The sequence below is a fragment of the Pinus tabuliformis genome, chromosome 7 (genome assembly GCF_031772625.1).
Source record: "Pinus tabuliformis cultivar Carrire ecotype Pingquan chromosome 7, CPIR1, whole genome shotgun sequence".
NCBI lineage: Eukaryota > Viridiplantae > Streptophyta > Pinopsida > Pinales > Pinaceae > Pinus > Pinus tabuliformis.
Genome location: NC_142293.1, coordinates 1754890292 through 1754904317, shown reverse-complemented (window position 1 = coordinate 1754904317; position 14026 = coordinate 1754890292).

Below are 14026 nucleotides of genomic sequence, written 5' to 3'. Positions count from 1 at the left end.
ATTGTGGAAGTTTTGCTATAACTTTTTTTCGATGTTTCAGAAGCTTAAAAAAAAATTTTAAGAAGAAATCACGCTGAATCTCGGTCTAGATTTCAGAGCTTTTTGCACTATATTTGTGGAGATATGATATGAGGAAGTTGGTCTTTTTGCAGACTCCTGAATTACATTCCAAACAGGTGACCTGGGGAAAATCATCATAAATTTCTCTCTGAGCATCGGATTGAAATTTTGTAAGAAGGTACAAAAAGAGGACGGACTTTAGTTTCTTGTATATATTTTTTAGAGCCAAAGGTCGAAACAGTGACTCGTGGCACGTCATAAAAGTTCGCTCTACTAAACTAGTCTATAATCAAGTCACTGTGGGAGATTTCGTATAACTCTTCCTTGGAGAATCCAATTTGGATCAAACTAGTGGCATTGGAAAGAGGAGACAGAGGGCTACTGCAAGTAGCAATTTCAGAACTGGATGATCTAAAAGTACAGAGATACATCAGAGGCAATATCGAGCTCCTACAAAGTGAAAAAAGGTGTGTAGATTTTTTTTAAATTTTTGCTTAAGCCTAGTTTGAAAATTTATTTTGAAGGAATTCAAAGGGCATAGTAGAGCATTATTATCGGTAACTGATGCCTTGAGGAAAGAAAATGCAAACAGCTAGTAAGCAACCTGAAAGCTCTAGCATGACTCATGAAGAAGAGGAAGAAATGCTACATGATATATGAAAATTACAAGACCAAGTGCAACAAATGTCACTCTCACAAAAACTAATAGAAGCTAAGATAAAGGGCATGGAAGCTAAGATGGATGATTTGAAGATAGCTTTGAAGAAAAATTTGAAGAGAGACATGGCAGATTTGAAGACAGATTTGACAAATTTTCTACAATAAATACTTACTAATGGTGAAAAGGTAGTAAAGGAAACTCATGATGCAAACAAAAGAAATGTTAATCATGATTTCATAGACTCTAATGTGGGATCGAAGACCCACCATATTCCAAAAATTGATATGAGGAATTTTGATGGCAAGGATCCCGCAACATGGATATTACAGATGGAGCAATTTTTCAATCTCAATAATGTGCAAAACACACAAAAGGTACTATTGCAACTTTATATTTGGAACCAAATCAGTTTGTATGGTATCAATGGCTTTGCTCTCGTAAACAAATTATCACTTGGGCAATTTTTACAGAAGAATTGATAGCACATTATGAGGATACAAAAAGCAACACTTTTTTTAGCCAATTGATAAGTCTCAAACAAAGGGTTCAATAATGGAGCACATTGAGGAGTTCCAAAAATTGAACATAAGGGTAAAAAATATTCCAGAGGAGCATAAGATTGATGTGTTCATAGGGACTTTAAAGGATAATATCCAACATGATGTTCGCCTTTGGGAACCTGATTCATTAGAGAAAGCATTCAGGTTAGCAAGAAAAATGGAAAGCAAAATTATGGCAACCAGGAAGCATACCACTCACAACTATAAAGATGGAAGTGTTGTTGCCCCTAGTCTTCCACAACCTATAAGGTTGACACCATAATAATTGAAAGAAAAAAGAGCAAAAGGGATTTGTTATAGTTGTGATAGAAAATACACTAAAGGTCATAAGTGTGCTGAGAAGAATTTTTTCTAAATAGATTATGAAGAGGAAGAAGAAAAGGAGCAAGAAAGGTCAAAAGAAGAGGATATACTCCAAGAACAAAGCCTAGATAAAGAAGAAATGAATCTGACCATATCTTGTAATGCATTGGCGGGAATTACCACTCCTCAAACCATCAAGATAGAAGGACAAATCAAGAAGAAAAAGGTAATAGTGTTGATTGATTCAGGAAGTACCCACAATTTTATTCATTGTAAGGTAGCAAAAGAATTGAATTGCTTCTTATATCCAACACCAGAGTGTCAAGTGATGGTTGCAAATGGAGGAACAATAAATTTCTCTGGAAAGTGCCATAATATCAAGCTATCCATGGGAGAATATGTATTGACTAGCCCAATGCTTTCCATTCCAATGGGAGGTGCTGATGTTGTACTAGGAGTCCAATGGCTACAATCCTTGGGTACAATAGCTTTTAATTTTCAAGAACTTTTCATGAAATTTTCTGTGGAAGGAAAGGAAGTTGAATTAAGAGGTATTGGAGGGAAACCGGGAAAGATAATCAGCTCTAATGGTATGACAAAGCTTCTAAAAAAGAACAAAGAGGTGTAATTGCACAATTATGTTCGCTAGATGTTTCCACATTGGAATCGTCTATTTCTCCAGATCTCCAAAAGGTCCTGGACAATCATTTCAAGGTATTTGAGACTCCCAAAGGTCTCCCACCTATTCGTGATCATGATCATGCTATTCATCTGATTCTAGGAAGTGTTCCTCCAAACATCAGGCCGTACAGATATCCCTATGCCCAAAAGAGTGAAATTGAATGTATAGTTGCAGAAATGCTAGAGGCTGGTATAATTCAACCAAGTCAAAGTTCTTTCTCTGCTCCAATAGTATTAGTGCACAAGAAGGATGGATCATGGTGCATGTGTCCGGATTATAGGGAGCTCAACAAGCTCACTATTAAAGATAAGTTTCCCATTCCTGTCATTGATGAATTACTGGATGAATTGCATGGATCAATTTACTTCACCAAGTTGGATCTTCATTCAGGATATCATCAAATCAAAATGAAGACTGAAGACATTCTGAAAATAGCATTTAGAACTCATGAGGGTCATTATGAATTTTTGGTCATGCCTTTTGGCCTTACCAATGCACCTTCAACATTTCAAGGTTTGATGAATTCCATTTTCAAACCATTCCTTAGAAAATTTGTGTTAGTATTTTTTGATGATATACTAATCTACAGCAAGTCTTGGAAGGATCATGTTGAACATGTTGACAGGGTGCTACAACTATTGGAGGAGAAACAATTATATGCAAAAAGATTCAAATGTTTCTTTGGATTACAAGAGGTGGAATATCTGGGTCATATTGAATCTCATAAAGGAGTTAAGGTAAACCCTAGAAAAATTAAAGGCATTAAGGAATTTAAATCCCCACATCCATAAAGCATCTGCGAGGATTTCTCGGTTGACAGGGTATTATCGCAAGTTTGTTAAGAATTATGGGAGAATAGCAGCACCTCTAACAACATTATTGAAGAAAGATGCATTTTCATGGACTCCAGAAGCAACAAAGGCCTTCGAACATCTTAAAGAGGCAATGTGCCAAGCACCAGTCTTAGCTACACCGGACTTCACAAAAACCTTTATTGTGGAATGTGATGCTTCAGGAAATGAAATTGGTGTTGTCTTAATGCAAGATGAAAGACCCATTTCTTTTGAAAGTCATCCAATCAAGGGAAAGTTTTTACACAAAGCTATTTATTAGAAGGAAATGTTGGCAATACTCCATGCACTTAAGAAATGGCAACCCTACCTAATGGGAAGAGACTTCAAGGTAAAAACGGATCATGATAGCCTTAAATACTTTTTAGAACAAAGATTATCCTTTGAAGAGCAACAAAAGTGGGTCACAAAGATGTTGGTTTATGACTTTGAAATCATCTACAAAAAAGGGAAGCAAAATGTGGTGGCAGATGCACTCTCAAGAAAGGATGAGGATGTGGAAGCATTGTTGTGTGCCATTTCTATTATCCAACCAGATTGGATAAACGAAGTAAGGGAGGAATGGAAGAATGATGAAGAAGTGTGGGCACTAATTCGAAAGTTACAACAAGATTCCAGTACGTCTGATACATTTAGTTGGAAAAATGATTCGTTATGGTACAAAGATCGCTTATACCTCTGTAAGAATTCCCAACTAAAACAAAAGATTCTTATGGAATTGCACACTTCTCCCTTAGGAGGGCACTCAGGATTTTTAAAAACTTACCACAGGGTTAAGAAGGAATTTTTTTGGGATGGCCTTAAATCAGATATTCAAACGTTTGTGGAAGATTTTTTGGTTTGCCAACAAAATAAAGTTAAAACAATTAAGACGTCGGGTCTATTATAACCTTTATCCATTCCAAGCCAACATTGGGAGGAGGTTTCAATGGATTTTATCATGGGTTTACCCAAGTCTGAGGGAAAGAGTGTCATCATGGTGGTAGTTGACAGACTTACCAAGTATGCACACTTTTGTGCATTATCACATCCATTTAAAGCCAGTACAATTTCTACTGCATTTATGGAAACAATTCAAAAGCTACATGGAAACCCAAAGATTATTGTAAGTGACAGAGATCCCATTTTCACTAGAAATTTTTGGGCAAAATTATTTTCTTGTCTTGGTACTCAGTTAGCTCATAGCTCATCTTATCATCCTCAATCTGATGGGAAAACTGAGATAGTAAACAAATGTTTGGAAGGATATCTTCGTTGCTTTGTATCTGATAAACAGACACAATGGGTCAAATGGTTGCCTCTGGCTGAATGGTGGTATAACACTTCCTTCCATACAGCAAAAAAAATGACCCAATTTATGGCACTTTATGGATATCAGCCACCATCCATCACATCATATTTAAGAGAAAATTCTAAGGTTCAAGCAGTGGAACATCACATCGAACATCAACAACAAGTCCTCCAACTCTTAAAGGATAACCTCGTGTTGGCACAAAATATAATGAAACAACTAGAAAATCAACATCACGGTGAAAGAAGTTTTGATGTAGGTGATTGGGTATTCCTACGGCTACAACCATATAAGCAAATGTCCCTCAAGCAAGCTAAGAAGGATAATAAATTATCACCAAAGTATTATGGTTCATACAAGGTGTTGCAAAAGATTGGTACTATGGCATACAAATTGGAGCTTCCTGTAGCTTCTCGATTGCACCCAGTTTTCCATGTTTCATGTTTAAAGAAGGTTATAGGTGACAAGCTCCCAGTTCAAACAATATTGCCAGAACTTGACAAGGAAGGAAAAATTATATTGGAACCAGAAGCAGTCACAGAAACAAGAACTCGACAGCTATGAAATCGATCAATTTTGGAGTATCTTATCAAGTGGAAGAACTTATTTGCTGAAGATTCCACATGGGAGGATGAGAATTTTATACAGAAGCATCCAAAACTACTCAAGCGTTGAGGACAACACTTTTTTGAAGGAGAGGGGCATGTTGGGTCCCTATAATACTAGTGATTACCCCATTAATATTGTAGTTGTATCCCTTATTAATATTCGTGTGCCCTATTGTCCCCATATTTATATTACTGTGCCCCATAGAATCCCTCTATTGTTATTTTTGTGGCTTTATATTATTATTGTTAGGTCGGCTGGGTTATATTGTGACTCCTTAGACTCCTATATATAGAAAGGAGGTTTTGTCATTTGAATCATCCAAGAATTATTCATTTATGTAATGTAAAGGAGGTTTCCCCCTCGAAGAGGCTGAATTATAAGGCGTTGATCTATCTTTTCTATCTTTTTCTTGAGCTGGTTTCATAACAGAGTGCATGTGACCACCATGGCAGTGTTTGAATAGCTGGGATGAAGAGAGGGAAATCAAGGGCTAATATTAACCTTTGTAACTGTAATACCTTTTGATCCATAGTTGTTTGGTCAGTGTTCCTTTTGCAATGCTACCTTTTGCATTTGGTGGCAATTGCAGCATTGCTCACTGTCGAACCTTGGCATCTGTCCTTTCACGGATGCATATAGCTCATGAAATTAGGAACACTCAACGAGCCTCCACCCTTTGTTTCTTCAATTTTTTTTATAGCTAATTTATTTTCCTCTTTCTACTTTTTTCGCTCCCCCCCCCCCCCATGCTATGGTATTTTGTGGAGTTTTTCCCGAATCTTTGTTCATAGTTTAATGTCTTTTTCCAGAGTCGATGACAATATTCTTGGTGTTCCGTCTTCAGGTGTGACACCAATTTGAGAGAACCTTCCTTTAAGGTTACTTCACAATAGCCTCGAGATAATATTTTGTTGGTAGTTGTATTTCATGGGTTTGTTTTTGTTTATCTTTCCATGGTTATGTGCTCATATCCACTTGGAGATGACTACGCTTGTGTTTCCCTCTTCCTATACAAGAAGTGCCAGAATCACAAATCCTTAATTCAGTGGCCCCAATTCCTAGAGGATAATGAAGGGTACATTTCCAAAATTTTGGGGTTTTGTTTTAAATGTGTTTTCCAACACCCCCCCCCCCCCCCAACATTTGGGTGATAATGCTTGTTTTGGGGTTCTTGATGTCCCAGTTACATTACTCGCACACAGGTTGTTTTTGTCTCTCATTTTATAGTAAGAGTGTTGGTTTTGGTCTATTGTCGGTTAAATTTTATGGTGTAGCTTGTAGAGAGGACCCATCTTCTCGACCCAGTTACCCATTCGCACCTCAAGTTGTTCCTTTATTTTTTTTCTACTTCCTCATTAATTTTTGCTATTGTGAGTATGCCATAAACATGTTTGGGGTTTCTAAATTATTTTCTTTTTTTGTTTAATTTCTGGTACAAGTGGAAATAGAGGCCAACCAGCCATTTGAGTGATCCTACTGGCTGGAAAAGGAGAGAAAACAACAACGGGTAAGCTACAGTATTCTCAAATATTGTCGAAAGGGTAACACGCAATGTCTATAAAGGATTGATTCCTATTCCCTTTCTTATTATTCTTTCTTGAGATGGAGTGAATTCATGCTATCCCTCTTCCATGTCACCTTTATCCATTGCAAACTGTTTTTTCTTTTTAATGGATTCTCCAGGTTATTCCATGCGTCTAAGTATATCCCTTTTTGGTTGGTTACAATTTGGAGTACACCCTTAGTTATTATTATAGGTGTGGAGTTCAATCCTTCTCTATTGCTACAGTTACTTTGCTCGCTCAACTCCACAATTTAGAATACTTACACCTTTTTCCTTTATCTTGTAGGTATGAAGATACCCTTTGGAGCATTATGTTTCCTCATGAAGCCGCGAAAAATGGTTCTCACTTACCTTCACCCTTTCTAGGTTAGTTACCTCAAATATATGGAGGTTCTCACTTACCTTCACCCTTTCTAGGTTAGTTACCTCAAATATATGGAGCTTAGTCCAATTCCGTGAACCTGTTTAAAATTTATTATTAGCTAGTGTTAATGGGTTTATTCCTATGATATGCCCGAGATTTAATATGAGTGTTATTTTGCTAAACTATGGAATTGTATACTTTATTTCTTGTTCAATAGTTATTAACTATAGTTGGGTGTCCTTCCACTATATGTTTTGTTTATTTATTTTTTTCGTGCACCTCGATTCTATGAGTCCCCTTGCTACAAGGTCCACATTTTTGTTGGCTGAAGTGCAATAACACCCATGTAAGATCATGTATATTGTTATTCTTTGGCACAATGAAGGAGAGACTATTTGAAACTTCCTAGGGTCGAGGGATTTTTTTCTTGGAATTATCCTCCTCTAGTCTATAATCCGTCATTTGGATGCAAGTATATTTGCTATTATTTTTCTAAACTTTTTAACTTTGTAGGCCATAATTACTGAGGGCGCAGACCCCTAATTACTTGGTTGTGGGGCTTAGATTCTCACATGATGTAAAATACTTATGGGTATTTTTTCAAATTAATGATTATGCCAACATGCTATTTAATGCAAGTGTTTGCTCGTTATTTGATTTTCATATCTAGTCTATTCCTAGTGATTTCAGGTTCCTCGTGCTTATTACGGTAAAAAAATTTATGGATTATGAAATGTTCATATATTCAAATAAATTTTTTTCTCATTTCTTCTCAGGTGTCGAATTAATGTATGGGTTGTTTCACTACCAGTTTCATAATATATTCTTCCAGTTTGTAATCATTACTTTGTTATTCTTCTCCTCATTAGTTGTTTTTGTGCCGAGCTAAATGAAATAATTGTTTCTTATTGATATTTTTAAATATTACTATTTACTGGCATCTATGTTAGAAATCGTATTAATTTTCTTACTTGGTATGAGTACTACTACTATTTATAGTGTCCCTTTTTTTCAAAGAAAAAAATCTATTAGTACTTGTAGCTCTCTTGTATGCCCAGTTCCCTTACCCTTATCATAGTTAGGAGTTTTTGTTGTAATAAATTCGACACCTGCAAGTACTATTTCTATTCTTAACACAATAAAATTTCTCGTTATAGCTAGTAACTCCTTAGTTCTACCATCTAGATTCACGCCATTAACATAAAATGAAAAATTGTGTCTTATTAACAACCGTATCAGTTTTCAGAACCACTAAATTTATAGTCATTGTATGCATGTATCATAGTATTACAATCATGCTATAAACAATGAAATATGTTATTTCAGAGTACATGCACAATTGTTGTAGAATAAGTCTATAATTTAAAATCACAGAGAGCATTCCATTTTTAAACACTTAAATTTATAATCATTGAATCCCTTTCTCATAATTGCAGAACCAATTATTAAATAACCTGAATGCCTATTATCAATGTTTTAGCAATAATATCTACATATACTACTCACATACATAAAAATAAGATAATACATCAGCATCTACATATAACTACGCACATACAAAAAAATAAGATAATGTAGTAGATAATCTAAGAGTGAGCAGAAAAATAAGATAACATAGTAGACAATGTAACTGGTATCATTGTTAGGGATTCACTTGAAAATTTTACACTTGTTTTTCCACTCAACCTTGAACTGAGTTCCTCCAGTTCACCTCTGAGCTGAGATGTACTTGTCAGGGTATCAACAACCTCTATTGATCCCTTCAATAGGTATTTTTTACCTTTCTTCCATGATCGATTTTTCCTTTAACGACGTCTTGCTTTGGTGGACCTCAACATCCACTTGCCTAGGCTTTTCCTTAAAATCCCGCTTTTCTCTCCCATGGTGCTTTATGCTTATCCAGGCTTAGCATCTTTCCCCAACTAAGCCATTGAAAGGATTTTCTCTCCATTCCATTAAATCTTATCTAGAATATTTATCATGGAATAGTTATCTCAATCTCATTTACTAATGATATTTTTTTCTTTCTTTGGTAAGAATCTCATATTCAAGTGTCTCATTTCCAAGTACTTTCAATCCCATTTATTTATTAATTAATTAAATTATTTATTTACATAAGCATTTCAATGTACTTCATGGATTTTCCGCCATTTCTACTAACATAACTCATTATGAGCAAAGAAAACAACATTACAACCATGAAGGGATATTACACCCCATGTGTTCTTGATGGTGTTGAATCCATTTCCACCATCAAAAAACTATTCAAGCACTCCAATATTTTGATTTTTTTAATTTGTTTTATGAGATGCCAGCAAAAAAACTGCCATCCAGATGAATTTATGGCCTCAATAGACAACACCATTTTTTTAATAAGATTGAAAAGCCTCCATGTTTTATAAATTAGGTGTGTAATTTTCATAATGAACATCTATATGTTTTTGTCTTTGTCGTAAGGTGAAGGGTGTTGTTGTATGGTTTGCAACACTCATTAAAAATATGGATTCGGGGTTTAACAGTTTTCTCAATTATATGGATTCGTTATTCGACAGTTTCTTCTTTATCTTTGGATTTAGTGTTTATATAGTTTTCGAGTTGTTTTAGTGTTTGGTTTCTATTTTTTCTTTTGTTTCCTCTTTAGAAAGTTAAAGCCTTTGTGCAAAGCCGGTGAATTACCTAGCCCTGACAAGTACTTCCCTCCTGAGTTGGAAGCTTTGTTGGACACAAAACCTTCACCATCCAGGTGCTTGGAAAGACACATTCCCATGATTCATATGAAAAACTTCCTACATAAACCGTTATGCTCAAGGTAAATTGTAGAACCTCACTCAGTCTTGTGTTATCCCCGCATAGACATGGTGAGACAAGACTTTTTTCCTGGTCGAGACTTTACAATGGAATTAACCCAATGGATACACTTAATATGGACGAACCACATTGTCTGAATTATTTCCCACTTTGTAGGATCAGATTGTCGGGGTCCTCATGATCTACATCATCATCATTTAGTCAACCTACACATCATGACACCACGAATAAATCGTTAGATATCGGTGGAGCTATAGGTAAACTAACAAGTTTTAGTTTTCATCCACTATTGTTTGGACTAGATCGAGCTTAGATTTATCTTGACTGACAATCTATCAAGTGCTCAAAGGCATCAAATCTCTCTACATGCAAAAAACAAAAATTGAGTGTAAAACATGAGGAGTTAACACCTCTAGAGATTTAATCCTTGAATGTCTAATAGATTTGGTGTTGAGATGAATCTATATTGGTATATAATATCTATATATTATGACTTTTATGTATTATATATTTTTATTTGAAATTCCTCTAATAATAAGTTCCTCTAGTATTTTTTTCTCAATTTTATTATTTTTAGGTTATAAATTACAATATATAAATATTAGATATGTGAATATTTTATTTTTACTCACTATTTATTTTAAATAAAATATATTATAAATTTACATAATATTTATTATTTATAAATTAATATAATAGAATTTGTAAAATTAATGTAGTAAAAGTAAAATAATGTGGCATAGAGTTTATGTTTTAAATTTGAATGGCTCTATTAATATCTATAAAATTATTTTTAAAATATTAATAACCTAAACAAAACAATATCATAAAACTTTATTTAAATTAATAACTAAAAAATAACTTTTCCACAATTGAATTTTATATTTCAGTTTATAAATTTTATAATTATAACTTTTTGTAGGCAATAGTGAAGCGAATAGAACTGAGTAGTTATAAAAACATAATAAAATATAAAAAGTGTAACCTTAAATTTTCTTCACATATTGGTAACATTCTTCATATATCGATAACACTACAAAAACAATCGTTATCTTTTTTTTTTGCTAAGGCAAGAGACATTCCTTCTATAGTCATTAAACCAAAAATATTTTACATAATTTACAACTGTCCCCCAGATAATGAGGACTAAGAACAAGGTTGCTAACTGCCAAAGGCTAGTACCCTGAATCTAAAACAAAATCCTGACAAAGCCTTTGGGAAATAAACCCAAAAGGTGCTGAAAGGGAAGATGGGCTAATGATGAATCAAACAAAGCCCAAACCAAGACACCCTAAATCAACCAATATAATCATGACCTTCCAAATCACATCTGGATCCAATGGCAGAGGAGAAATTCGCTCCGCGAAGCCATACTAAACTTAACTCCCCAGCACCACCTAACAGCATGCTCAATCTAGATCGTTGAACCCTGCTTCTAAATCCGACGACCCAGAAACATATCACTCGACCTAAAATGCCGAACTTTAGCTTGCTATATAGGCGGTTTTCAAACTCGCCCCCCGCCATGCGTCAAAAGCTGTATGGGATCGCTCCCAAAAATCAAAACAGCTTCCTGCTTGAGAGGGGAGTGATCAAGTGAATACCACTCGGAGAGCCGTTTAGACTCCCGGGAGGGTAAGGAGGCATTTTACCACATAAGACTAGATTCCCAACTCGACAAAAATTATCACTTCCCAGAAGCCGCGCACTGGATAATGCCCCGTCCCAACCAAACTGCACGATAATTTCTAATCATTGATTAACGCCTCAGCATCCAACGAACGAGATCCATATTGCCTTGCGAATTTGCCCAAACTTTACCTTGCGATGAGGGCAGTTTACTGCACCTTCCCTCCTCCACGTGTCGGAAGGTGTATGGAATCGCTTCCATTTCACAAAAACCACCTTTCGACTAAGAGTGGTGCGATCACCAATGAACCGCTCAGGAAGCGGTTTTTCCTTCTGCAAGGTGAAACCATTGGAAAAAAGGCTGATGGAAAAATCCTAAACCCCGTTCTTTCCTTCTGGAATACTGAGCACATTGTTCCACCTCCTTGTCATAACTATAGAGTTTGCAACCTGGATTTACATTGATCTTTTCGGTACGAAGCCAACCACCTAGCCTATGTTGTTGATTCTTGAAGTTGATATTATCAGTGAAGCTCAAGCCTGCCCTACTCTGCCTTCCACCTACCTGTTTGTCCAAAATGAGAGAATCCAGCTGAGAATTGATCATTGAGACCTTTCCTTTTTAGTTTTTTCCAAAAATAATTTTTGTCCTCTTCCACTAGGTTATGACAAAGAGTTTTCAGATTGCCTTGTGGCATTGCTTGCCACCCTATCGAAACTCTGCTTTCCTTGTAGCTAACACCTTGATTGGCCAAGATATCCACCAGTTTGTTATTCTTTCTGTGCACATGATTGAACTTGACTAACTTAAGCCCCTGAAGGTGACCCTAAATTCTCTAGAAAACCCAGATCAACTTCCAGTGCTGTGAGACTTTCTCCGGTTCTGAACCGCAATTGATTCTTTTTATTGAGTTCACAACTAACTCAGAGTCGGCTTCGATGATCACATTGTGGCAGTTCTCCTGCTTCAAAAAATCTAAGCATTGCTCCATCGCCATTAATTCTACCATGTTATTGGTGGCTCTTCCTAAATGACAGTGGAAGAGGAAGAGTATATTACCTGCTTCGTCCCACAGAACCCCCCCAAAGCCCGCTATTCAAGGTTGCCTTTTGAGGCTCCGTTTATGTTGTATTTCAAAAAACCTCTTGGAGGAGGTTTCTAGTACTCCTTCTCAGATTCCTTTTTCTTTCTGTTCTATTCTAGCCTAGTGGGATGATCCCCTACATTCCTAACAACCTGAGAGTTCTTAAGTCTACTCCTGAGGGAGGATTTTTGGGAAGATTCTTGACTGTTGAGCTGATTGTCTCCCTAATATGTTTTAAGATCTGATCAAACAGGCGAAGAGTGGGATTCTTTTCATTTTTGAAGATTCTCTTATTCCTTTCTTTCCATATATTCCAAATAATAAAACTTGGCATGAGAGCCCATGCTAGGTTGAGAACTTCATTATCCAAAAATTTTCTCCTCCATCTACTTAGCGTGTTGGTAATACTCTCTTTGTCCCAATCAGACTGTTGAAAAATGATGGCAAAAGCATCCCATAGCCTAGATGTGAAATTACAGCTGTTGAGAAGATGTTCCATAGTTTCCTCTTGGGCTTCACAGAGCTGGTATATGGAAGGTCCTAGCATGCCCCTCTTTCTAATGTTGTCCCAAGTCAAGATTTTCCTATGATGAACCAACCACATGAAGAGTTTGATCTTCATCCAACCTTGATGTCTCCATAGGTTCTACCAGGTTCTGTACGAACCCTAGTAATCTAGCTCAAGGAGAATACTTTTTGCTTCCTTAATATTGAAGATGCCTTTATTGTTGTTTCCCCATCTGAGTTGGTCCTACCCTCCAGAAACCAAGATCATCCTTTGTTCCAACATTTTTCCAAGAGCCTTTGCTTTTGTTTTCAGTATTCTATCATTTGTGCAATCTATATTCTTCCATATCCTCCATTTTCCTATATTGTGGGTATTATCCCAAAAATATTTCACTCTTGTCAAACCTTAGGTGTCAGTCTCATGCTTAAGGTCCAAAAAATCCTCTTCTAACAGTGTTGGTTCTTGTTGCCAATTGTCCTCCTAGAAAAGAGAAAGGTCTCCTTTTCTAATTTCCCAAAAGTTGTTTCTTTGTACTATACCTCTATTCTCCCAGGCTTTGTTCCAGATAGCAGAGCCTTTTATATTTCCAGACATCCTTATGAGATCAGTGTAATGCCAAGAACTGACATATTTTTCTTTCCATATGCTTACCCATTGTGCCTTTGGATCTTTAACCCAACGCCACCAGAGTTTGGCCCCTAAAACATTACTTAGGATCTCTTGGTCATCTAAGCTAAGGCCCCCATAATTCTTGGGTTTACAGATCTTTTCCCAAGAGACCAAGGCCCACTTCTTTTTAGTCTCCTCCCTACCCCAAAGAAAATCTCTTTGGATGTTTCTGAATTGTTGCAAAACACCTTTAGGGGCCGGTAGTACTGATAGCCTGAAAATTGGAATTGATTGGAGCACCACCTTTGTTAGCACGAGTCTGTCTGCCAACTTTAAAGATCTGTTCATCCATTTTCTGACTTTATCCTGCAATTTGTTGATCAACGATTCCCAAATGCTCTTATGCAAGGGCTTCACAGTTAGAGGAGCTCCTAAATACTTT